This window comes from Somniosus microcephalus, chromosome 17 (genome assembly GCF_052327205.1).
Source record: "Somniosus microcephalus isolate GS21.2 chromosome 17, FLI_Smic_1.0, whole genome shotgun sequence".
Lineage (NCBI taxonomy): Eukaryota > Metazoa > Chordata > Chondrichthyes > Squaliformes > Somniosidae > Somniosus > Somniosus microcephalus.
In genome coordinates, this window is record NC_141003.1 from 88,530,182 (window position 1) to 88,556,576 (window position 26,395).

Below are 26,395 nucleotides of genomic sequence, written 5' to 3' on the forward strand. Positions count from 1 at the left end.
CCTAGAAGTTCCTGTTGGCACTCTCAGTGGATAAACACTCACTGGCTCAGGTTTTGCTGGAGTGGGGCATCTCATGGTGCGCCCTGTTAGTTAGACTTGTTTGTGCACGTTTAGGATTTAACATTTTTTGTCCACGAAGTTGCTGGAAGTGCAAGCTGATAACGGCACGGCGAGGGCAACAGGGCATCTGGGACCGTGGTGAACAATGGGACAAACAGCGTATCTCCTTAACCAATGAGGTTAAAGGGTTGAGAAATAAACAGAGGAAGGACTGATGAGGGTGAATTCAACGTCAAATCAGGCACAGAAAGAGGAATAAAGAGAGGGAAGGAAAGATTGGATTAAGAGAGAGAAAGAAAAGAGTCAGAAAGAAAAAGTAAGAACATTTAAAAAATTTTAAATTTGACATTTTAAAAATCTCCAACAACAATTCACAACCTGAAGGAATGAGACTCCACACTTATAATTGTTCACTTTCTGGGCAAGAGAAGTTGATTGGTAGCCATTACCAATTATCAGGTCATTAAAAGGGTACATCCTCTGTTAATTACTATACTTAACTTTCTGCAGCGAGTTTAATGGACAATTAATGTGTAAATGCAGCAACTTTATGAAGTCACGGGGAGGTTAAGGGCGAGATGTCGTTTTCGCGAAGCTAACGGCGAAGCTGCGCAAATTGTCCAGCAACTTGTGGCAATTCGCAATTCACGAGGTACCTCGTCCTCGCCACAAGCTGCTGGACGATTTACGCATTAATAATGGCGAGTGTCGTTCACACCCCGTTATTTATTCAGAAAAATCTGTTCATATGACATCCCTTTGGTGTTTAATTGGAGGAGTTGACCCATGTAAAATGAACGGGTTGAAAGAGCGGACAAAGGAATGACAAGTAATGGTGCTAAATGTTCATCCGCTAATATCAGCAACAGGCATTTCTAGACGTTTGAAACAAACACTCCGTAGTTTTCGGTCTGAAAGGTAAACTATTGTCTCTCAGGTAACAGCAGCCATCTTGGAAATGCAATAATGATCTAAGCCGTCAGCTGCCTTAGAACAACACAATCTAAGCCACTTCTGTAATGCTGGGGGGCGGGGGGGGGCAACAGTTTGTCAATACCACTTTAAATTGCACGTAATATATAGGATATTTTGATATTTATAGAAAGAATTAATTTAAATGCGGCAAATTGCAGTCCGAGTTAATTTGAGTGAAAAGCCAGTGACACCGACAAGAGGAAATAAGAATTGCAAAGTTCTATTGACAACCTGTAGAAAAGAAAGACACTTATGTGGAATTATCTGAGCAAATATGATAAGGGAAAAGGATAGTACTAATTATTAGCGAATTTAATGATCTTGTATTATAATAGAACAGGAGTGGGATTCTTACAAAGTGGTTGAGACTGCGTTCCATTATAGTATGATTAAGAAGTGGAGTTGGAAAGATCCCATATAATTCTTGGCCGGATATTTAATGCTGCTTATGGTGGTGGGCAGCGGGGACAGAGGGAAATAAGTAAATTGGGAAACATTTAAGCATCAGTGATTGGAATGTGATATTTCGACATGGGGGAGGTATAGCAGAGTGAGTGTACATTAACCGATTTAGAAATCGAATACTTTAAAGATAAGAATATTGAAACAGGGAGGATAAATTTGAAAAAAAATGGGAAAAGACGCAAAATAAAATGCAGCATTTTAAGGAAACATTGGATATGGAATATAGAACAGTGGGTTAATATAAAACAACTGGATTTAAATAATTAAATAACAAGTTATGAGAGCAAAAACTGGAAAACAAATATGTTCTTCTAAAAATGTTAAGGAAACAGAGAACAGCGTCCGATTTGAGTTGTGCATTCAATCCCATATCCGCCATCACAAAGACCACCTACTTCCATCTGTGTAACGTTATCGGCCTTCATCCTGCCTCAGCCCACTTACTGCTGAAACTTTCATCCATGCCGTTGTCACCTCCAGACTGGACTATTGTCCTGCTGTCCTGGGCGGCCTCCCATCCTCCGTCCTTCATAAACTTCAGCTCATCCAGAACTCTGCCGTCTGTATCTTATCCTGCAACAGGTTCTACGCTGGCTCCCGGTCCCCAGTGCCTCAAATTTACAATTCTCATCCTCGTGTTTAAATCCCTTCCTATGCCTCGCCCCTCCCTACCGCTTCCAGCCCTACCGCGCCCACCCAGCCCCCAATCACACTCTGCGTTACTCTGACTCTGAACTGTTGTGCATCCTTCCCATTTCACCCCACCATTGGCCGTCGTGCCTACAGCTGTCCAGGCCCCATATTTGGAATTCCCTTCTTAAACCTCTCCGCCTCATCACTCGCCCCATCTCCTTTAATCAAATCAAAATCAAATCAAATCAAATCAACTTTTATTGTCATTGTTTGTGCACAAGTGCAGTACAACGAAATGTAAGCTTGCGGCTCCCGAGAGTGTACATTTGGATTAAGACATTTAAACATTCAACATTCATTTGGCTTGTAATACATTAACATAAACATAATAAAGTGCATTGGCAGATGTGCAGGCTTTAGAGTTTATTTGTGGAGTTCAGTAGGATGACAGCCCTGGGAAAGAAGCTGCTCCTAAATCTGGTCGTACGGGTGCGAATGCATCTGTAGCATCTCCCAGATGGCAGGAGGGTGAACAGACCGTGGCTGGGGTGGGTAGGGTCTTTGATGATGGACCGTGACCTTCGTAGGCAGCGTTTCTGGTATATGTGCTCTATGGTCGGTAGCCGGATGCCGGTAATTCGTTCGGCAGTTTTGACTACCCGCTGCAAGGCTTTCCGGTCATAGTAGCTACAGCTGCCATACCATACTGTGATACAGTTTGTCAGGATGCTTTCTATAGTGCAGCGGTAAAAGTTAGAGAGGATCAGGGGTGACAGGTTACATCCCTTCAGCCTCCTTAGGAAATAAAGGCGCTGCTGGGCCTTCTTCACCAGAGAGGAGGTGTTGAGGGACCAGGAGAGGTCTTCCGTGATGTGGACTCCGAGGAACTTAAAGCTGTCCACCCTTTCCACCACAGCCCCATTGATGTGGATGGGAGTGTGACTTCCGCCTTTGGACTTCCTGAAGTCCACAATGATTTCTTTGGTTTTCTTGATGTTAAGGGTCAGGTTGTTATCGGCGCACCACTTCACAAGATGCTGGACCTCCTCCCTGTAGGCTGACTCATCGTTGTTGGTGATCTGGCCTACTTGGCGTTGTTGGTGATCGGGCCCTCTTTAAAACCTACCTCGACCAAGTCGCCCCCTCCTAATATCTCCTTACTATGCTCAGCGCCATTTCTCTTTATTATTAGTTTTCTTCTTCTTCTGTTTCTTCTTCCTCGTTGGTCCAGGTGCCAGGAAAGGCTGAAGCATTGCTGCTGTCTCCAGGTGCTGCGTCAAAGCAAAAGCCGAAGCTCGGACTGAAGCTGCAGTGAATTTCAGAAACTGCAATGCAGCCCCATCACAACCAAGCAGCACCATGGGGGACCTACTAGTATTTATAAATAATTGATGAGTGCATTGTAAAAAAAATATATATGTTTGTGGATCATATCACGTTTTGTGGGAAAATAAGATATTCGGAGGGAACAGATTTGCGAACTAGGAAGGTGCACAGCAGATGTTTTCTATTCAAAAATAGGTATTTGGAAGACAGTTTTAAAATAGCACACATAAAAGGGCATATTGTGAAGAAGATACATCATTGAATAGGTCTGGTTGTGATAATTAACTACACTTAAGTACCATCACTGAGCAATTCAGCAGTAAAAAGGGCAAGGGAATTCTGAGCTATATAAATTAATCTGTTGAATGCACATCCAATGAAATATACAGGGGCCATGCCTACAGTAATGTGTTCCATACTGGCCACCATAAGCAGGAAAAATACCGAGACTGTGAGTAAGATCTAAAGGACAACACAAATCTCTCCAGGTTTTGGATCTCAAAGCTATGAAGCAAAGTTAAGGCTATTAATCTGATTTTGTTGGGGAAAAAAATGTAGAACATGTTACATAGAATGGTTGCAACACAGAAGGAGGCCATTTGGCCCGTCGAGCACATGCCGGCTCTCTGCAAGAGCCCTTCAGCTAGTCCCGCTCCCCCGCCCTTTCCCCTGTGAATTTTTTGCCTTCAGGTACTTATCCAATTCCCTTTTGAAAGCCACGATTGAATCTGCCTCCATCACCCTCTCAGGCAGCACATTCCAGATCCTAACCACTCACTGCGTAAAAAGGATTTCCCTCATGTCGCCTTTGGTTCTTCTGGCAATCACCTTAAATCTGTGTCCTCTGGTTCTTGACCCTTCCGCCAATGGGGACAGTTTCTCTCTATCTACTCTGTCCAGGCCCCTCATGCACAGAAGGCGGCCATTTGGCCCATTGTGCCTGTGCTGGTTTGTAAGATTTATGCGATGGGTGTTATTTGTGTGGAACTAAAGTAGACGAACCCATGGACATGATCAATAGTGAAGGAAGCAAAAGATTAATATAACATAAGGAGTAACTGCAATTACAGTAATAGACTTATCAATTCAGCAGCAATAGACGATATAGGATTTGGATAAAAGGAAAAGGAAAGAATACATAAAGGTGATCTCTTATTCTGCATTTCTTTAAAAGGAAACCCATGGGGTTTTTGAGCTGCTCATGGAATGGGATGCTAGAACTGAGGAATGATACACTTCTGCACTTGAATGCACCGTGAGTCCAATTTAAATTATAGGCTCAGCCAGTTGCAAAGGACAGCTCACTTCAATCTGATCTAACATTGTGCTTTAATCTCAATCTCAGAATCAGAGAAGTTTCCAGCACAGAAGGAGGCCATTCGGCCCATCGTGTCTGCGCCGGCCAAAGAGCTCTCCAGCCTAATCCCACTCCCCAGCTCCCCATCACGGAAGACCTCTCCTGGTCCCTCAATACCTCCTCTCTGGTGAAGAAGGCCCAGCAGTGCCTATATTTCCTAAGGAGGCTGAAGGGATATAACCTGTTACCCCTGATCCTCTCTAACTTTTACCGCTGCACAATAGAGAGCATCCTGACGAACTGTATCACAGTATGGTATGGCAGCTGTAGCTCCTATGACCGGAAAGCCCTGCAGCGGGTAGTCAAAACTGCCCAATGCATTACCGGCACCCGGCTACCAACCATAGAGCACATATACCAGAAATGCTGTTTACGGAGGTCACTGACCATCATCAAAGACCCTACCCACCCCAGCCACAGTCTGTTCACCCTCCTGCCATCTGGGAGACGGTACAGATGCATTCGCACCCGAACGACCAGATTTAGGAACAGCTTATTTCCCAGGGCTGTCATCCTACTGAACTCCACAAATAAACTCTAAAGCCTGCACATCTGCCGATGCACTTTATTATGGTTATGTTTATGTTAATGTATTACAAGCCAAATGAATGTTGAATGTTTAAATGTCTTAATCTAAATGTCCACTCTCGGGAGCCGCAAGCCTACATTTCGTTGTACTGCACTTGTGCACTAACAATGACAATAAAAGTTGATTATTATTATTATTATTATTGGTCCGTAGCCCTGTAGGTTACGGCACTTCAAGCGCACATCCAAGTACTTTTTAAATGTGATGAGGGTTTCTGCCTCTCCCACCCTTTCAGGCAGTGAGCAAACATCCTTACCGAACCTGCAAATTTCAATATTAGGGGTAGGAGAGAATTGTTGAATGATAGTTAATGTGAAATTTCATACGAAGTTCCTTCATTTGGGCTTACAGGCATGTACATCTTGTAACCGAAATGGTTAAAAATAAAAATGTCCTTAATGCTCTCTCTTCAACATCTCAGTTCTGAACTATGTCAATTAGTCAAGGACTGTACATGTCGTCATTTAGGTTCCATGAATCAAATAATTATGATGACTTCATTATACACTTTTAAATTTTTAACGAAGGTTGTGAATTAGCTTTGATTATAAGGGGAGTTGAGCGACTTTGCTGTCCTGGCTCTGAAGCTCCTTATGGAAAGTTGGGAAACGATCCCTGACGAGTAGAGATAAAGGGAATGGTTCAGGTTGGCTGAGCTGGGCCGTGAATCACTGAGAAACTCACAATTTCAATCAGTCGCAAAACATATCAAATTGTTCTACATCAGAGCTGCCGCCACGAAGCCAAGTAAGTCAGAGAGAAAAAAAAACCCCATCTTATTTAATGAAAACGCATAACCGGAGTCAAATTAAGTTAATGGAAGGAAAATCGCGGCATGTTCAAGTACAGGCGTGCGATCCGCCCGCCCAACTCCCCTCCACACTCCACCCAACTGATGCAAGATACCCAGACCCGAAAGGCAAAAATCTGCTCCACTTTCTCACTCATTATTGTCTAATTAACCATTTGCACTTGGAGATTGTATCACAGCTATTTTACTAAGCCTATACACGTGCAGTTATTTCTTATCTAAACAGCGTTATAAATAATTGATACTTTCTCTCAGCGTTGAACTTATCCTACTGTGATGATAATATCGTTTCGTGGCTGCCACAGTAATTTTGTCATCATTTTGGTAGCAGCACAGCAGCCTCAATTTTCCGACCAGGCATAAACCCGACTGGAAGTAGAGTGGTGCGAGAATAGCTCTCATCTGGCCCGGAATCCCCTGTTCATTAACATCACCTTGGGAGCTCCCGACATTGGAAATACACCCGTGGCTGGGCGAGAAATTGAATGCTACTGCCGAGGTTTAAAGGTGCGGGCATATTGATCTGTAAGGCTGCTCCTACCTGTTCGGAATCCTGTCTGCTAGCAGTTCTAACGGGCATAGGTTGCCCTGTTTCTCCGGGAGATGATAGAAATTGGGATGGTGGAAGCGAGACACAGAAAGGACACAGAGCACCGCTGTCCAACAAGAATGACAGGAGGTGACAAATCACATGAATGGCATGTGCAACATTCTGCTTATCCGGTTATACTGTAGGACAAAGCTTAATAACATTACCAGGGCAGACAAGGTAACAAGCATGTGTGACACTTACAGTTGCCTCCTTTCCATACAAAAGCAAAATACTGCGGATGCTGAAAATCTGAACTAAAAACAGAAAATGCTGGAAATACTCAGCAGGTCAGGCAGCATCTGTGGAGAGAGAAACAGAGTTAACGTTTCAGGTCGATGACCCTTCGTCGGAACTCTGAAAGGTCATTGACCTGAAACGTTAAGTCTGTTTCTCTCTCCACAGATGCTGCCTGACCTGCTGAGTATTTCCAGCATTTTCTGTTTTTACCTCCTTTCCATGTTGTCTTGCCATCAATGCCCATTAAGTACTAAGTTCCAGTAAGCACCTGTCTTCACAAAGCAGTGTTCCTTCAGTGGGATCACTAGATCACTATATTGCATCAATACAATTGCAACCACTCAGTTCTTTTACTCTGGTTGTAGAAGACAATCCATAACAAGAGGGAGAGAACACTCACAGGAGGAGGTTCCCCTAACTATCATATACCAACCCGTAGGAAGACAATCCCGGGAAGAGAGGGATGGAGAAGGGAAAGTGAGAGGCATGAGCGCAGCCTCCAGTTCACATGAGCCACTTTCTCCTGCTCTTCCTTCTCATCCTATTCTCTCAGACATGCCCTTTTACAAACTATACTGAAGCACTTTATCACACCACTCCTATTAGGAGTCAGGTGTTGAAGCTTCTCATAAGGACATCATTGTAATATCTCTTCCACTTTTTATTCTCCAGGTATCCCAGTGAGCACAGAGCTAGATACGGAAATAGATTTCAAAAGCCCCATGTAAGGAGCATTTTCAGCAATTTCTGAACATTTGTTTGTGTCAGCCATGGCTCAGAGGGCAGCACCCTCGCCTTTGAGTCAGAAGGTTGTGGGTTCAAGTCCCACTCTAGAGACCCGAGCACAAAAATCCAGGCTGACGCTCCACTGCAGTGCTGAGGGAGTGCCACACTGTCAGAGGCGCCGTCTTTCAGATGAGATGTTAAACCGAGGCCCCGTCTGGCCTCTCAGGTGGACGTAAAAGATCGCATGGCACTATTTCAAAGAAGAGCAGGGGAGTTATCCTCGGTGTCCTGGCCAATATTTATCCCTCAATCTCAACATCACTAAAAAACAGATTATCTGGTCATTATCACATTGCTGCTTGTGGGAGCTTGCTGTGCGCAAATTAGCTGCCACGTTTCCTACATTACAACAGTGTCCTGAGGTTGTGAAAATCGCTATATAAATGAAAGGCTTTCTTTCCAAGTAGCCCAGGGCAAAGACGGCTTGCTCCATACAGCCATGTACTGCAGACTGACTACAGTGGGTGATATCACAATTGGAATGATCCAGCAGCATAAAAGTGGGACACAACTCAATCAATGCATCCCTTGAGAATCGCAGCCTGTGCAAGTGCTGATCCTCTGACAGTCCTGGATATGGTCCACAAATGTGGGTGCAGGGTGTGGGTGCGAGGCTGGCAGGGTGTGGGTGCGAGGCTGGCAGGGTGTGGGTGCGAGGCTGGCAGGGTGTGGGTGCGAGGCTGGCAAGGTGTGGGTGCGAGGCTGGCAGGGTGTGGGTGCGAGGCTGGCAGGGTGTGGGTGCGAGGCTGGCAGGGTGTGGGTGCGAGGCTGGCAAGGTGTGGGTGCGAGGCTGGCAGGGTGTGGGTGCGAGGCTGGCAAGGTGTGGGTGTGAGGCTGGCAAGGTGTGGGTGCGAGGCTGGCAGGGTGTGGGTGTGAGGCTGGCAGGGTGTGGGTGCGAGGCTGGCAAGGTGTGGGTGTGAGGCTAGCAGGGTGTGGGTGCGAGGCTGGCAGGGTGTGGGTGCGAGGCGCCCATGGGGCAGCCTAATATTCCTTGCACCTTCCTGTTGGTCATCACCACAATAGCTCCTGACCACCTAAGTGAGAACAGACAAAAGCCAAGAAAAAAAGCAGAAGAGAACGTTCAGGATTGACTGAAAATGCTCCTAGTAATTGACATGAATTAGTCATTCATGAAAGAAAGACTTATGAAATAATACTGAGCGGCCTGCGGGTGGCGCTGTCCAAATACTCGGGCATGGGCCCAGCTTGCGCAGGACATTCTTAACAGGAACTAGTGAAGGACACAACTAGACCTCCATGTTGTAAAACAGTTGATTAAAGCTTTGTTTAACACTTAGACCAAGGCCTAGTAGTTTTCGTACGTCAGTGATCTTTACATGGGGCTTTTGAAATTCATTTCCGTATCTAGCTCTGTGCTCACTTCTTTTTAATGGGCGGAACTCTTTGTCAGTGAATAAATGGTTGTGATGTTTAAGGCTGTGTGCTCCTCCAGTGCACGTGGTGTTTTAGTGCACATGGTGTGAGTATTCAATGTGCTTTGAAGTGCTCCTTTTGTTTCATCAATCCTTTTACCATTTTCACATATGCCCAATGACTAAGTGCCCCCCCTGGGTGAGTGATGTCACTGATGGACAAAAGCAGCAACTTGGATTTATATAGCGCCTTTAGTGTATCAGAATGTCCCAAGGTGTTTCACAGGAGCGATTATCAATCAAAATTTGACACCAAGCCACAGAAGGAGATACCGGGATAGATAAGAGGTAGGTTTTAAGGAGCATCTTAAAGGAGGAGGGAGAGGTAGAGAGGCGGAGAGGTTTAGGGAGGGAGTGCCAGAGCTTAGGGCCTCGGCAGCTGAAGGCACGGCCACCAATGACGGAACGATTAAAATATCGGGGGATGCTCAAGATGCCAGAATTGGAAGAGCGCAGAGATCTCGAAGGTTTGTAGGGCTGGAGGAGATAAGCTAATGGCTGCATGGGAATCAGATGACCTGCTACCTGCATGTATGACTAATTATGATATATCTACTACTGTTAGTCAGATGTGCTGGAGGGCTGAATGCTTTCTAAAGCCACTTGTGATGGCAATGTAGAGCCACCACTGATGTGATTATCTCCCATCTGCTGCTGTGCTAGTCTTGTGTTTGCCACTGCAAGAGGTCAATGTCAGATGAGGCCCAAAGCTTTGTAGGACCACAGAACAGTGAAGCCAGTGAGGTCTTTGGCTTCCTTCCCACTGGCTTTCTTAAAGCATTGTCCAAAAGTACCAAAAGGTGTCTGGCCAGCTGCTTAGTACCAGTGTGCGTGTGTGATGACATTTGGCTCACCTAACTGTAAAAAAGTTTGTTGGACAACCTTAGTATCTAAATAAACTCACACAATTGACGTGTATAATTCTGTTCATGGCCCATGAACACATGTGCACAGTGTGATTGGAGATGTTAATATAACAGATAATAAGCAGTTTAGAAAATATTCTATCAGCATCCCAACCTCCTAAAGACCAGACAGAGACACGATGACATACTCACCACTTGCCTGAATGGAAGCAGCTGCAACAGTATTAAAAAAATTAACATCAATTTGAAAATAACATCTTAAGAAAATAATATCGTTCATTATCCAACTCCTACAACACCAGTGCCATGCTTACTTTGATAGCCTCTCCCAAGCCCAAAACCTCTATCACCAAGAAGAACAAGAGCAACAAAATCATGGGATCAGCCTCACCTGCAAGTTCCCCTCCAAGTCAAAATCCTGGAATTCCCTGCCTAACCACCATAACTTCCGAAACTCTGCTGCCCGTGTCCTAACTCGCATCAAGTCCGATTCACCCATTACTCCTGTGCTCACTGACCTACGTTGGCTCCCGGTTAAGCAATGCTTCGATTTCAAAATTTTCATCCTTGTTTTCAAATCCCTCCATGGCTCACGCTCCTCCCTATCTCTGTAACTTCCTCCAGCCCCACAACTCTCCGAGATATCTGTGCTCCTCCAATTCTGGCCTCTTGCGTATCCCCGATTTTAATCACTTCACCATTGGTGGCCGTGCCTTCAGCTGCCAAAACCCTAAGCTCTGGAATTCCCTCCCTAAACCTCTCTGCCTCTCTTTCCTCCTTTTAGACGCTCCGTAAAACCTACCTCTTTGAACAATCCTTTGGTCACCTGTCCTAATATCTCCTTTTGTGGCTCGGTGTCAAATTTTGTTTGATAATCGCTCCTGTGAAGTGCCGTGGGACATCTTACTATGTTAAAGATGCTATATAAATACAAGTTGTTCTTGTTCTGAGCACCATCACTATAAAAGGATTGCAGTGGTTCATAGAGATAGCCTACCAACACCTTCTGAGATCAAGTAGGAATGGACAATGAATGCGGCTTTGCTCACATCTCAAGAACAAAGGTACTTGTCAAATATTTCCTATGAAAAAAGGGAGATTTTCTTGCCTTCCCTTTGTCATCTTCTTTAGATTATGAAGTTGTTTGTGAGCTTTCACTCAGGTCTGCAGGGTGGCGCACAGATTGCCAAGTTCTTCCCAAGTGTGCTGGACATTGACATGATGGAGGCTTCCTCTGGGCAGATGCCTCCGATCGGAAAAAAATCTACGAACCTACCTGCTGGTCCCGTAGATCCCGAGGCCTGTGATCCTGGGCCTCTCCTGGTCCACGCGGGCAGAGGCCCAGGTATCCCGGGAGCGCAGGCGGTTCGCAAGCGCCCCTGGGATCACGTGGGCCAGGCGAACCAATGAAAGAAAGGAATCCTTCTTCATACTTTTGACATGTCCGTACACACAGAACTGTCAAAAGTATGAATAGGGATCACATTTAAAAACACACTAAATCATTAAATACATTTTTTAAAAACATTACATAATTAAAATTAATTAAAATTCCATTTAATTAAATATTTTAATTTATTTTTAAAAAATGTTTTAATTAAATGTTTTTACAGGGCTAATAATAAATTTACCTTTTTGAAGAGTATTTTACATTTATAAATGAGTTATCAAATGTAATTTTTCTATTTTTTTAACCCTCTTAAGCTGGTAAAAGCCGGCCTTGCACGTGCTTTTACCAGGCGTAAGAACTCTACGGCCTTTCAGTGGGCAGAAGTTGTGCAGAGAGCAGAGGCACTTTTACCCGGGCTGGCGGAGGATCTGTCCAGAGAATTCTTGACATCGCAAGTGCCGGGTTTTAGCGCATGCGCTTCACAAGCCTGAAACCGGCACTTGCGCGGGCCCTTATGGGCGCGGACACACCTCGTACACACACCCGTGGGGGTCAGAAAATCCAGCCCATTGTCTCGACAACCTCCCACCCAAAAAATGCAGCACGCTTCCGAAGTACACAGTCAATGTGAATATCCAATAGCTGAATTTGCTTTATGGAACCTTCATTCAGCCATTCCCTGTACACTGTGAACTCCACAGCTAGCTGAAGGAACATTTTACCAATTACAGTAATTAAATGGCAACTTCCGCAAGTACAGCATTGTTACAGATGGGTTCTGACCATCCAATTCACCTCCACTGACACCACTGAATTTGAAAATAACATCATACCAGTAAAATGGCACGCTGCTGCCATTTTTATATTTTCTACATAATTTTACAAAACACAGGTGATTAACCTGTACTCTGCTTTAAAAAAAGCCCAACTAGTAAAATAATAAGAACATAAGAAATAGGAGCAGGAGTGGGCCATACAGCCCCTCGAGCCTGCTCCGCCATTCAATAAGATCATGGCTGATCTTCGACCTCAACTCCACTTTCCCGCCCAATCCCCATATCCGTTGATTCCCCTAGAGTCCAAAAATCTATCGATCTCAGTCTTGAATATACTCAATGACTGAGCCTCCACAGCCCTCTGAGGTAGAGAATTCCAAAGATTCACCACCCTCTGAGTGAAGAAATTCCTCCTCATCTCAGTCCTAAATGGCCGACCCCTTATCCTGAGACTATGAAGTGTCCTGCAATGAAAGTGCTATCAGACTGGGCACTTCTCATTTATGCTCTAGCATGAATGTGAATTCAGTTTTGCTGTAAACACACACTAATTTTCACCCTGAAACTATTTCTATCTCTATGGATTAAGATGCTTGACAAGTTTATTCTTGCAATGCTAATTTTAAGTGACTAGAAATGATCTTATCATGACCATGATGAGTAGGTCACACACCCTGTTTACAACATTGTATAGCAACCCTTCCACAGCATTTGGTACCAATAGGTTTTAATTTAAAGGTTGTTCTTGTGCGAAAGATACGGTTCACAATCGGCCATTTGAAGACAGACACTATTTTTACTGAAGTTACATTGAGTGCTAGAATGTTATAGGTAGACCCTAGGTTATGGTAAGTGGCACAGGTTTTAAATTAAAATATTTTGCTTTCATATTTATGTTTGTTAAGACTATGGAAGTTAGCAAACTTGTTAACAGTTCTTGTGCATACTGGGCGTGCATTTCAGGAATATGCACATCCCAAGCCTGTGATTTTCTGTCCACTTCATTTTAATAAGTAGAAAAATGATGCTTAAAAGCATGAAGGCAAGAACATAAAGACCAGCTGGTGAAGGGGGAAGTGGCGGTAGGGGTATCTGACAATCAGAAACAAGGGACCATAGGCAGTTTGGGTCGCATTCTTCCAGGCTCCCCACTTCCTCACAAGCGTGTTAGACCCTGCTCTTGCCAATATTGCCACATCCCAGCAAACCTCAATGCTCCAAAATCTCCTTCCAAGCCCCGGAGACCTCAGGATTTTCCAGATTGTTTTCCCTCTCCCCCTTCCTAACTCCTGGATTCCACAACCCCCTCTCAGTGCTCCAAACCCCAAGACCACATTCCTGTGCTCCCTAATCCCATAACTGCCCCAGTATTCCCAGACCTTGGGGAGTCCCTTGTCAATGCTCCTGGATCCCAGGCCTGTCTCAGTGTTCCTAGAACTTCACACCCAGTGTTGCTGGAACCCTCGGAGCCCACAGTAAAGTACTGATAGACCCTGAGACCCCATTCTGTACTGCCAGAGTCATTCCCAGTGCTGATATGTCAGTGACACTGGTATTACTACTTTGCCTAATACCCCTGTTCTCACAAAACTTCTGACTCACAGGAAGCTACTCCACAGCAGACAGACTAGTGCAGGCAATTAGTGGTTTAAATAGGCATTTGGATTTTTGCTTAATTTATATTTAGGGAACAAGAAGAAATTTTGAAGAATGTTTCATCAGGAGATGAAAAGGAGTGGAGCTGGTGTTATGTAGTCTTCGGAAGGAATGCCACCTGTTTGGCAGAATGACCAACGCTCCATGTTTCCTTGTCTTAGTGAACTAGTCTTAGTGCACAGCACTACTGGGCCATCTTAGCAGTGATGTTTTTCACTAATTTCTCTCCAACTTACCTCTTCTGAAGACGTTGAGTCCTTGCTGAGGTATTGTTCCCACAGGCAACAGTCAACCTCTGGTATCTCATCCAGCTGATTATTATTCATGTGTGATCCTTGGCACTGAGGTCTAGTCTAGCCAATTGCATGAGGCATCTCATCAGAGCCCTATCCTGTGCTCACCTGATGTGCATACATGCACATTTCCAGCAAGGGTCACTGGGTAGCAATCAGACTAGAATCCTGGCTAATTTTCCCCTCTGCAAAACAGAGGCCAATCATTGGACCTTTATTGTCACCCAGCTGAGACCGGCTAATTCAGCACAGTTCAAAGTTCAAACCCTGGTGCCTTCCTAGTCTGGCTCACCTACAAAGCAGCCCGTTTGATCGGCACCCCATCTCCTACCTTAAACATTCACTCCCTCCACCACCGGCGCACCGTGGCTGCAGTGTGTACCATCTACAAGATGCACTGCAGCAACTCGCCAAGGCTTCTTCGGCAGCACCTCCCAAACCCGCAACCTCTTCCACCTAGAAGGACAAGGGCAGCAGGCGCATGGGAACACCACCACCTCCAAGTTCCCCTCCAAGTCACACACTATCTTGGAAATATATCGCCGATCCTTCATCGTCGCTGGAACTCCTTACCTAACAGCACTGTGGGAGTATCTTCACCACCACCTTCTCGCGGGCAATTAGGGATGGGCAATAAATGAATAATAAAAAAAATCACTGGATAACCTTGCTCCACTGTTGTCGATTTCTAACCATCTCCTTAACCCCATCTCAGGCCCATCAATAGAAGTGGAAGAGCTTAATTTCCTGACAGGCAGTTCAGTTCCCACCTACTTCAGTCAAGGAATGGAGTATGGCGATGCTGTCTTAAAGTCAATATATCCACACGTGTTATATGTGTGTGTAGGGATGAGGGTTAATTGCACCTCATCTAATGACATCTGTCGCTCAAATAAAAGCTAATTATCATTTCACTCAGATCCTGCCCCAACCCTGGCTCTTTCACAAATCGTAACCTGACCAATTCTCAGACAGAAACATTCTGTGCAGCCAATTATTGTTACAGTTCTATCTATGTCACTGCCTTTATACAGTGTCCAATGGATAACAACATGTGGGAACCGCACCCGCTGAAGCTCTCTGAATGGCAAAGGTACACTGAAAGGTTAGCGCCTCTATCTGAAACAGTATAAGCACTTTACAAACACATGGAAATCACGATTTAACATGACTATGTAAATCTCAAGAAAAATGCAGAGGGCTTGTTCAGTATTCTCATTTGCTGCCTCAAATCGTTCATAGATTTGAACAGTAGAACGGAAAAGCACATTACATAATCAAAACAACACTGAATATTGGTATTGAAGAATGATTAAAGGTTCAAAAAGCCTTGAGAATGGTGTACAAATTGCATAGTCTCTAACTTGTCTTAAACCTTTATTTAGATGCCTATTGCTGCTCATCAGTCTCCAATGCTGCAGTAGAGAGCGTACACTGCTAAATACACTGGCATGGCACTACTCTGTGATCAAGGGCTAGATGATCATTGCCATAGAATTTATGAAAAACAGGATGGCAAGGTTATGAAAACACAATTAAAGGTATGAGGATGATATACTAACTGATCAGTTATGACTTGTGTTACATTTTTGACATGGTTTAAAATGCAAAAATGAATGCAGCACAGTTTTATAGTGAGTGTTTTAAGAAAGGGCATTAGGACCCTGAACAAGCCCCTGTGTGACAACAACGTTTGCTTATTTAACCCATCTTTGTGATAATATACACATTAAATTGAGAAGTCTTGTGTTTCTCCTTTTACATCGATACAGAGTTACAAAGCCATTGCATAGAAACAACACTATAATCTTGGTAGATGAGCTTTTCTTTGTTTCATTATAAAACAATCTAATGGAACATGTCCCAAGTCTCACCTTTGCCTATTTGCATGAATTTGACAGGTAATCATTGAAGGTAACTTGCCTCTCCAGCACCAAGTTACCTTGATTTATTAATCAGTCAGTCAAAGAAAACAAAAATTAAATGCTTCTTTAAAATATACATTTTTCAGTTGTGCTGCCCCTTTTCAAGTACAATTATTTTTCATAAAAATTACATAAATTTATCCAATTACACAAAAGCTCATAAATTTATGAAGCTGGCAAGATTGCCTTGATGAATTGCAGATGCCACAGCTTTAAAAAGTAAAAGTTTTAAATAGAGGATATTTAAATGTAAATACTTTTAAACTCGAAACCTTAACATACGGCAGTGCCTCGAGATGTTATTGTGCAATGTAGTAAGTTCAGAAGGTCAAACACCTCAAATCGCCTTCGTTAGTCTGTCTCTGGCCAATTCATTCGGATTCACAATGGACTGAATTAACATTTGAGAATCGCCCAAATATCACAGATCTTTGAACAGGCCGAATCTCACAGAGAAATTCCCAGCGTTTGCACTGGGTTCTCAGAGGAAGAGTGCATGGTAAGGCGAGTCTCTCTCAGAATGTTCCCCCTCCTATGTTTAATAAATAACAACACATGTTTAATAAAACACTCAGTTTGAGGTGTGCTGCAGTAGTTTGGAATTAGATGCATTTCAGCACTTGTCATCGATGTTAAACCACGGATTAAAAAGAAACACGCGTTTAAGACAAACGGCAACTCTTTTTTTTTGCATTTTAACTACATTGGTGATTAAAGTTGTATCTTACCGCGTGTTCATCGCCCTGGATGGAGTGGGGAGGGAGCCGGAGGAGCGGCTTGTTCCGGGGTTCCAGGGCACCGTCCAAAGGTTTTGCTGAGTCGGTCGTGTTAGAAATCGCGAAGCATAAAAAAATCCCCCTTCTCCTCAACTGGGAATGAATTGGCCAGGATCTGCTCCTGGGAATACAGCACAGAGGAGCAAAAGGTAATTCACACTCACCGTCAAATTCTCCACTGAACTCGGTTCAATTGGAACAGCAACTTTCACTTACCGCGAAACCAATTTAAAGGCAGCAGACTCCGGGAAGGAGGTGCCGAGTGTTTCAGTGTCCCGGTGCTGCTGACCCAGGGACTCTGCTCTGTCCCTCTGGCTAAGCTCCTGTCCCCCAGGTGTTGCTCACAGGTCCGGACAGGAGTGCACGGTCAGCCCGGCTCTGCAATACTTGTCTCAGCTTCACCAAACACCGCCGAGCCGATTGCCTGCTTGTAGCTGTTCATCCAAACATTTATGGTTTGGGGAATGGCTACTGGAGCCAGGGATGCTGCCGTCTCCTGGTAACGGGAATCAATCTACACATCGTTACCCGGGAAACGGCGATCGGATTGGACAGGGATGCGAGTTAAAGCTCTTGTCCCGCCTCTCCCCTCCTCACAGTGTTGGCCATTCCAGGTCCCCCATCCATTGCATCTCCACTCGCCCGTCAGTGCAAGTGAATCCCCATCAGCAGCCTGTCCATCAACACTGGCAGATTACAACTAGCCTTGTAGTGACTTATTCCTCAGATAACACCCACCCACAGTGACACCACACCCCTAGTGACAGCACACACACCGTAGTGATAACACACCCCTAGTGATAACACTCACCCTAGTGATAACACACTCCTAGTGATAACACACCCCTAGTGATAACACGCACACCTGTGATAACACACCCCTAGTGATAACACACACCCTAGTGATAAGACACACCTACAGTGAAAACACACCCCTAGTGATAACACACGCCCTAGTGATAACACCCACCCACAGTGATAACACACCCCTAGTGATAACACACACCCTAGTGATAACACACACCCTAGTGATAAGACACACCCCGGTGATAACACACACCCTAGTGATAACACACCCCATAGTGATAACACACCCCTAGTGATAACACACCCTAGTGATTACACACACCTAGTGATAACACACCCCTAGTGATAACACACACCCTAGTGATAACACCCACTGCTAGTGATAAGACACACCCTAGTGATAAGACACACTCTAGTGATAACACACGCTAGTGATAAGACACACCCCTAGTGATAAGACACACCCCTAGTGATAAGACACACCCACAGTGATAACACCCACCCACAGTGATAAGACACCCCCAGTAATAACACTCACCCTAGTGATAACACACCCCTAGTGATAACACTCAACCTAGTGATCACACACCCCTAGTGATAACACTCACCCTAGTGATAACACACCCTAGTGATAAGACACACCCCAGTGATAACACACCCTAGTGATAAGACACACCCTAGTGATAACACCCCCCCTAGTGATAACACACACCCCTAGTGATAACATCCACCGCTAGTGATAACACACCCTAGTGATAACACACACCTGTTGTGTATGTACCTTTAAGAGAATAACTGGTCTCAGACTGCAGTACCGGCAGTGACCACCCCTGTATAAAAGGCGCTAGAGAGCCTCTGTTGGTTAGTTTCGTTTATGCCTTTCACCAGTAAAGATCGTTTAGTTTTTCTCTCCTGCTAGTCCGTGTCTCAATCATTCACGGACTTAACACTGGCGACGAGTTAGAAACGAACTTACCTGCAACTCAGCAACAGCTCCGACGACGTTGTTGAAGGTCGGAGCCAGAAGAAAGAAGAAAAAAAAAAATAGGCCAATTAAACTCGAGAAACGGGCATCGACCGTCAATCATCGAGTTCCAAACTTGCAGGAGAGATTGTCCAGAGCCAGGCTGGGTTCCTCGGTCCGTGGATTCCCAGCTAATTGGGCTGGTGGCAGGTAGTGCTCTGATCCTTCCTGGGCTGCAACGGGGCCGGGCAGCGAGTCGGGAAGCAAGGAGAGAGAGAGAGAGGGTGGAGCATACAGGGCGCGGCCGGTGTTTTGAAGCTGGGCAGCGTTCGGACCTCAGAAGAGGGAGGGAAGTGTCCCAGAGGGTCCGCTCCACGACGGGAAAATAATAAAAGAAAAAGAATACGCGCAAGAAACCGTGGAAAGCAGCGCTAACAACAGCGGGGAAGAAGGCAAAGCACGGGAGGCGCCATTTTGTTAAATCGGAGAAGAAGGCAAAGCGCGGGAGACACCATTTTAGATTTGCAAGATGCCGAAGACTGGCTGTAGCACTGCTTTTGATAATACATTAGAGGACTGGACCACGTATGTGGAAAGAGTCGAGGTATATTTCGAGGCAAATGAAATAGCGGAGGGGAAAAAGGCATCAATATTGCTAAACGTAATGGGCGCTAGAACGTACGGCCTATTGCGGGATCTGATTACTCCAGCCAAACCGAAGGCGAAGAGTTTTAACGAAATTGTTGCTGTTCTACAGGAGCACTTAAACCCTGCACCGCTGTTGATAGCAGAAAGATTTAAATTCCACAGGAGAACTCAGCACAAAGATGAGAGCAATGCTGAGTATCTTACGGAACTACGCAAGCTATCAAAGCACTGCCAGTTCGGAGCAGGACTGGCAGATACCCTACGGGACAAATTTGTCTGTGGACTCCTGAGTGAAGGAACACAGAAGAAGTTACTCGCAGAAAAAGAGCTGACACTAGATAAGGCTTTCAGCGTGGCAGTATCGTATGAAGCAGCAGCCAGGGGAGCTGCAGAAATTCAACAAAAACCACAGGAATACGGCACCCACGAAATGACACGGGGATTTGCAAAATGTTATCACTGCGGCAGAACTAACCATGACCAGAAGGACTGCTGGTCGAAAGACAAAATATGCAGACAATGCGGGAAGATTGGACACATTGCACGAGTTTGTAGGTCTGGGAAGAAGACCAGCGACAACAAAAACGCTACTAAGGAACCGTACAAGAAAGTACAAAAGATGACGGACAGTAGTTCCAAAGACCAGATGAGCGATAGTGAATCCGGAAACAGGAGACTAAGCTGTCTCAAACTTCACAATGTATTCGCAAAAGAGGATCACTGAACCATTTGGGTCACTCTCACGATAGCAGGGTCCCAAGTTAAAATGGAATTGGATACAGGATCAGCGCTAACCGTCATGAATCGACGAGACTACGAGCGGCTATTTTCACACATACCCTTGAGAGAGACATCCATCGTCTTGACGACGTATACGGGGCAAAAAGTATACCCCAGAGGAAAAATAAGGGTGCCTGTCGAATACAATGGCAAGAAAATACAGAAATTGTATCTCTACATACTGCCAAATGGTGGACCACCGTTATTGGGACGGGAATGGATCAGGAAGATAAACTTAGATTGGCATTCCATTCATGCAATGACGGTGGATGGTAAAAAGGATGAAGACGTCACTCCTGGACGATTGTCAACAATCTTAGCTAACGCCAAAGAGGTATTTCAACAAGAACTGGGCACGCTTAAAGGCGTAACCGCCTCGATAAAAATAGAAGAGAATGCAGTTCCCAAGTTTTTCAAAGCGAGACCGGTACCATATGCAATTCGCCCAGCTGTCGAGGCAGAGCTGGAGAATCTGGAGAAGGCGGGCGTGTTGTCTAAGGTCGACTGGAGCGAGTGGGCGACACCCATCGTTCCTGTCATGAAGAAAACGTTAACCAATAAGTCCGGAGAGCCAAGGAAGATTCGCATCTGTGGGGATTTCAAGGTGACGGTGAACCCTGTCCTTCGCACAGTACAATATCCTCTTCCAAGGATAGAAGACATCTTCGCCTCGCTGTCTGGAGGGAAGCGTTTTACAAAAATTGACCTAGCACAAGCATATTTGCAGATGGAGGTTGAAGAGTCCTCTAGGAAGTATCTCACGATAAACACTCACAAAGGTCTTTACCAGTATCATCGATTGGTATTCGGAGTAGCATCGGCTCCGGCGATATGGCAAAGAGCGATGGAACAAGTCCTGCAAGGGATTCCGGGGACTCAGTGTTACTTGGACGACATCCTTGTAACAGGTGAAGATGACAGTGAACACCTTAACAACCTAGAACAGGTGCTCACTAGACTACGGGAACATGGGCTGCGAGCCAACCGCCCCAAGTGCGAATTTTTTAAGAAACAGATATCATATTGTGGCCACGTGATTGATGAAGAGGGGTTACATAAGTCCCCTGACAAAATTGAAGCGGTTGTTAAGGCCCCAGCACCTGAAAATGTGTTGCAGCTGAGGTCATTCCTCGGGTTGGTGAATTACTATCATAAGTTTTTGCTGAATTTGTCGACAATTCTGCACCCACTGAACGCCCTGCTACGAACGGGGGTAGCATGGAAATGGAGCGATGATTGTAAGCGTGCTTTTCAGAAGAGTAAGGACTTAATCACTTCAAAGGAAGTATTGGCTCACTACAACCCAGCACTGCCAATCAGGCTGGCGTGTGATGCGTCTCCCTACGGCATTGGGGCGGTACTGTCACATAAATTCCTTGATGGTTCAGAGAGGCCGATAGCTTTTGCGTCACGCTCGTTAACTTCTGCCGAGCGTAACTACGCCCAGATTGACAGAGAGGCCCTCAGCCTAGTGTGGGGGGTGAAGAAGTTCAATCACTATCTGCACGGTCAAAAATTTACTCTACTAACCGATCATCAACCTCTTGTCTCCATTTTCAACCCTCAGAAGGGCGTACCGATAATGACAGCACAACGGCTGCAGAGATGGTCCCTTTTCCTAGGGGCACACCAATATGACATCGAGTACAAAGGAACTAAACAGCATGGAAATGCTGATGGATTGTCACATCTACCGTTGCCGACGGTGGAAGAAGAAGACCTTGCAGTGGATCCAATGGAGTTATTCCACTCGACCATAGTCGAATGTCTCCCTGTGACGAATGCAAACATAGAAAAGGAAACACGGAATGACCCGACACTATCACGGGTCTATGATTTAACGGTGAAGGGATGGCCAGCACATGGCGAACCACTGCTGCCAGCATTCTCGCTGAGAAGAGAACAGCTGTCAGTGTGCAGAGGAACCTTGATGTGTGGATCCAGAGTAGTAATTCCACCTAAGTTGACGGATAGAGTGCTCAATGAGCTTCATGAGGGTCATCTGGGTGGGATAAAAATGAAGAGCTTAGCCAGAGCGTTTGTGTGGTGGCCGGGAATCGATAGAGAAATCGAAGAGATGACCACACCCCTAGTGATAACACACCCCTAGTGATAACACACACACCCCTAGTGATAACACCCCCCCTAGTGATAACACACACCCCAGTTATAACACACACCCCTAGTGATAAGACACACACCCTAGTGATAAGACACACCCCTAGTGATAACACACACCCTAGTGATAAAACACACCCATAGTGATAACACAACCCTCATGAAAACACACACCCCTAGTGATAACACACGCCTCGTGATAACACACACCCCAGTGATAACACACCTCTAGTGATAACACACACCCTAGTGATAACACACACCCCTAGTGATAACACACCTCTAGTGATAACACACACCCTAGTGATAAATCACACCCCTAGTGAGAACACACACCCTAGTGATAACACACACCCCAGTTATAACACACACCCCTAGTGATAAGACACACACCCTAGTGATAAGACACACCCCTAGTGATAACACACACCCTAGTGATAAAACACACCCATAGTGATAACACACCCATAGTGATAACGCACACCCCTAGTGATAACACACACCCCTAGTGAGAACACACTCCCTAGTGATAACACACCCCTAGTGACAAGACACACCCCTAGTGATAACACACTCCCCTAGTGATAACACACCTCTAGTGATAACACACACACCCCTAGTGATAACACCCCCCCTAGTGATAACACACACCCCAGTTATAACACACACCCCTAGTGATAAGACACACACCCTAGTGATAAGACACACCCCTAGTGATAACACACACCCTAGTGATAAAACACACCCATAGTGATAACACACCCATAGTGATAACGCACACCCCTAGTGATAACACACACCCCTAGTGAGAACACACTCCCTAGTGATAACACACCCCTAGTGACAAGACACACCCCTAGTGATAACACACTCCCCTAGTGATAACACACCTCTAGTGATAACACACACCCTAGTGATAACACACACCCTAGTGAGAACACACCCCCCAGTGATAACACACACCCCTAGTGAGAACACACACCCTAGTGATAACAGACACCCTAGTGATAAAACACACCCATAGTGATAACACACCCATAGTGATAACACACACCCTATTGATAACACACACCCTAGTGATAACACACCCCTAGTGATAAGACACCCCTAGTGATAAGACACACCCCTAGTGATAAGACACACCCCTAGTGATAACACACACCCTAGTGATAACACACACCCCTAGTGAGAACACACACCCTAGTGATAAAACACACCCATAGTGATAACACACACCCCTAGTGATAACACACACCCCTAGTGAGAACACACACCTTAGTGATAACAGACACCCTAGTGATAACACACACCCTAGTGATAACACACACCCTAGAGATAACACCCCCCCTAGTGATAACACCCCCCCTAGTGATAACACACACCCTAGTGATAACACACCCATAGTGATAACACACACCCTAGTGATAACACACCCTAGTGATAACAGACACCCTAGTGATAAAACACACCCATAGTGATAACACACCCCTAGTGATATCACACCCCCTAGTGATAAAACACACCCATAGTGATAACACACCCCTAGTGATAAAACACACCCATAGTGATAACACACACCCCTAGTGAGAACACACACCCTAGTGATAAGACACACCCCTAGTGAGAACACACACCCTAGTGATAACAGACCCCTAGTGATTAGACACCCCCGATCAGGCTGCGGTTTATGCGGTGGAGACAGCCCTCCTGCCCCCCTCCTGCCCCCCTCCTGCGAGCCCACACATCAGTTTGAACCGACCCTCAGTAACATGCCCCAGCGCAGCGCTGCAGCTAAAGATTTTGGGCTAATTCCCACTTTTAAAACAAACTCCTTTAAGCGGAAACATTTCACTTGTTAAATAGTCTTTCTGTGGGCAGTTTGGTCCTGTAAGGAGTTTGGTTTTTGGGGCGTGAGGGGCCCATTCTCGACACAGGAAAGCCTCCTGCCAGTGTCTCCCTTTTATTGATATTCACGGAATATAATTACATTTATGCAAAATCTTTCTTTCACTGCAAGCATGTGTAATCACTGAATATCATGCGTTACCTAAAGGTACTTTTTGCAAAGAGGCACTGGGGACAAGGCACTGCGAACCCATTAGGTTATTTTGAATGAAATGGGTTTATAGTATCTCAATGAAATGGGCCAGGGAAATAAGTGCATGTTGTTTTAAAGTTCCGGTGTGTGAATCACAGTTAACTGTATTCTTTCTTACTGTAATCCAATTCTGCCACGAACCCAGCTTTAAATGAATCAAGCAAGTTTGAATTTTGAATGTTAATATTCCGATGAAATTAAGCCACATGTTTAACACGATGCAACAATTCATACCGCGCTGTGCTGAACACGTTACACCGATTAAATGTTATACAGTGTTTCTCTTCCTTTCTAATATTTGAAAGATACTTTGTTCAGGATTGTAAAAGTAAAACTGCTACTAATGGTGTCTGTTTGCGACACGGCGAGGTTATTAACAGCGTTTAGACATCCCCTCACTGTGACATTGTGACATCTTCAGCACAAAGGGAACAGATCCCAGTGAAACAAGGAGAGACTGCTTCAGACTGCTCCAGTCCGCTGTCAGACGCGATTAAGACAGATGTCTTCATACTTCTGAAAGAACTGAGTGCAAATCCATCAAAAGTATTGGAGAAAACCACACGCCATTGGATTATCGTAATTCAAAGCACAACAACACTTTGCTCGTGTATAAAGCGCCTTTAACCAAGTCAAACCTCCACAACTTTGATTGTGAGCGATTTTTTTTTCACAGATCGATCCTTTGAAGAAAAATGTATTGGGTGGCAGATTAATCCGTGACACTGCAGCCAGGCCGGGACCAGGGGGGCTGGTTTGGCCGCAGGCACACCATGTGAATGAGGCTCCCTGACCCACCCCGAGTATTCACTGGACTAATGGAAACCACAGCGAGTGCAGGACCTGAGCATCTGACACATAACAGACAGTGCAATGTGTGAGCATTTAATCCACAGGCATCTACAAAATAACATGCACAGTTCAATCTGGGAGCATTTAAAAACAAAGGCACGGCGCAATAGGTGAGCGTTTAATAACTAAAATGCGCAGTGATCTATGTGAGGTCCATAAACAAATGCAGAGAACATTAAATGAGCAATCGCTTTACACGGTGCAAATACATGAATATTCAGAAACACGATGCAATATAACAGCATCTCAAAACAAAATGCATAGGTAAGCATTTAAAACAAGGTCACAGCGCAACATGCAAGCATCTAAGAGCAATTGTACACTGCAATACCGGAGGGACAGCCAGTGTAGCAACCCAGTGAAGAAAGCAATGCAAGTTCACCAACAATGCACAGTGCCACCCATACATGAATAATAACTATATACAGGGAAATAGGTGAACTTTAACCACATACTGTGTCAGCCGTGGCTCAGTGGGCGGCCCTCTCACCTCTGAGTCAGAAGGTTGTGGGTTTAAGTCCCGCTCCAGAGACTTGAGCACACAAATCCAGGCTGACACTCCAGTGCAGAACTGAGGGAGCGCTGCACTGCCGGAGGAGCCGTCTTTCAGATAAGATGTTAAACCGAGGCCCCGTCTGCTCTCTCAGGCGAACAAAAGATCCTGTGGCACTATTTTAAAGAAGCGCAGGGGGAGTTATCCCTAGTGTCCTAACCAATATTTATCTCTCAATCAACATCACTAAAAAAAAACAGATTATCAGGTCATTATCACATTGCTGTTTGTGGGATCTTGCTGTGTGCAATTGGCTGCCGCCTTCAGTGTGCCAGTGCAGCCTTCGGTCGCCTGAGGAAGAGAGTGTTTGAAGACCAGGACCTCAAACCCGGCACTAAGCTCATGGTCTACAGAACAGCAGTGATACCCGCCCTGCTGTATGCCTCAGAGACATGGACCATGTACAGCAGGCACCTCAAAGCACTGGAGAGGTACCACCAACGCTGCCTCCGCAAGATCCTGCAAATCCATTGGCAGGATAGGCGTACCAACGTCAGTGTTCTTGCTCAGGCCAACATCCCCAGCATCGAAGCTTTGACCACGCTCAATCAGCTCCGATGGACGGGTCACATTGTCCACATGCCCGATATGAGACTCCCAAAATAAGCGCTCTATTCGGAGCTCCGGCA

At 45.3% G+C, this 26,395-nt stretch overlaps 1 protein-coding gene across 1 annotated transcript in view; it reads right to left on the minus strand.

Moving 5' to 3' along the window:
* Positions 1 to 17,400, minus strand: part of LOC147105918 (metabotropic glutamate receptor 3-like) — a 189,926-nt gene extending 172,526 nt beyond the window's left edge. The window contains exons 1-2 of the mRNA XM_086010837.1: positions 17,163 to 17,400; positions 16,899 to 17,067 (exon numbers count right to left, since the gene is read on the minus strand). The gene's annotated coding sequence lies outside the window, so the exon portion shown is untranslated. The remainder of the gene's footprint in view (positions 1 to 16,898; positions 17,068 to 17,162) is intronic.
* Between the last annotated feature and the right edge of the window lie 8,995 nt (positions 17,401 to 26,395).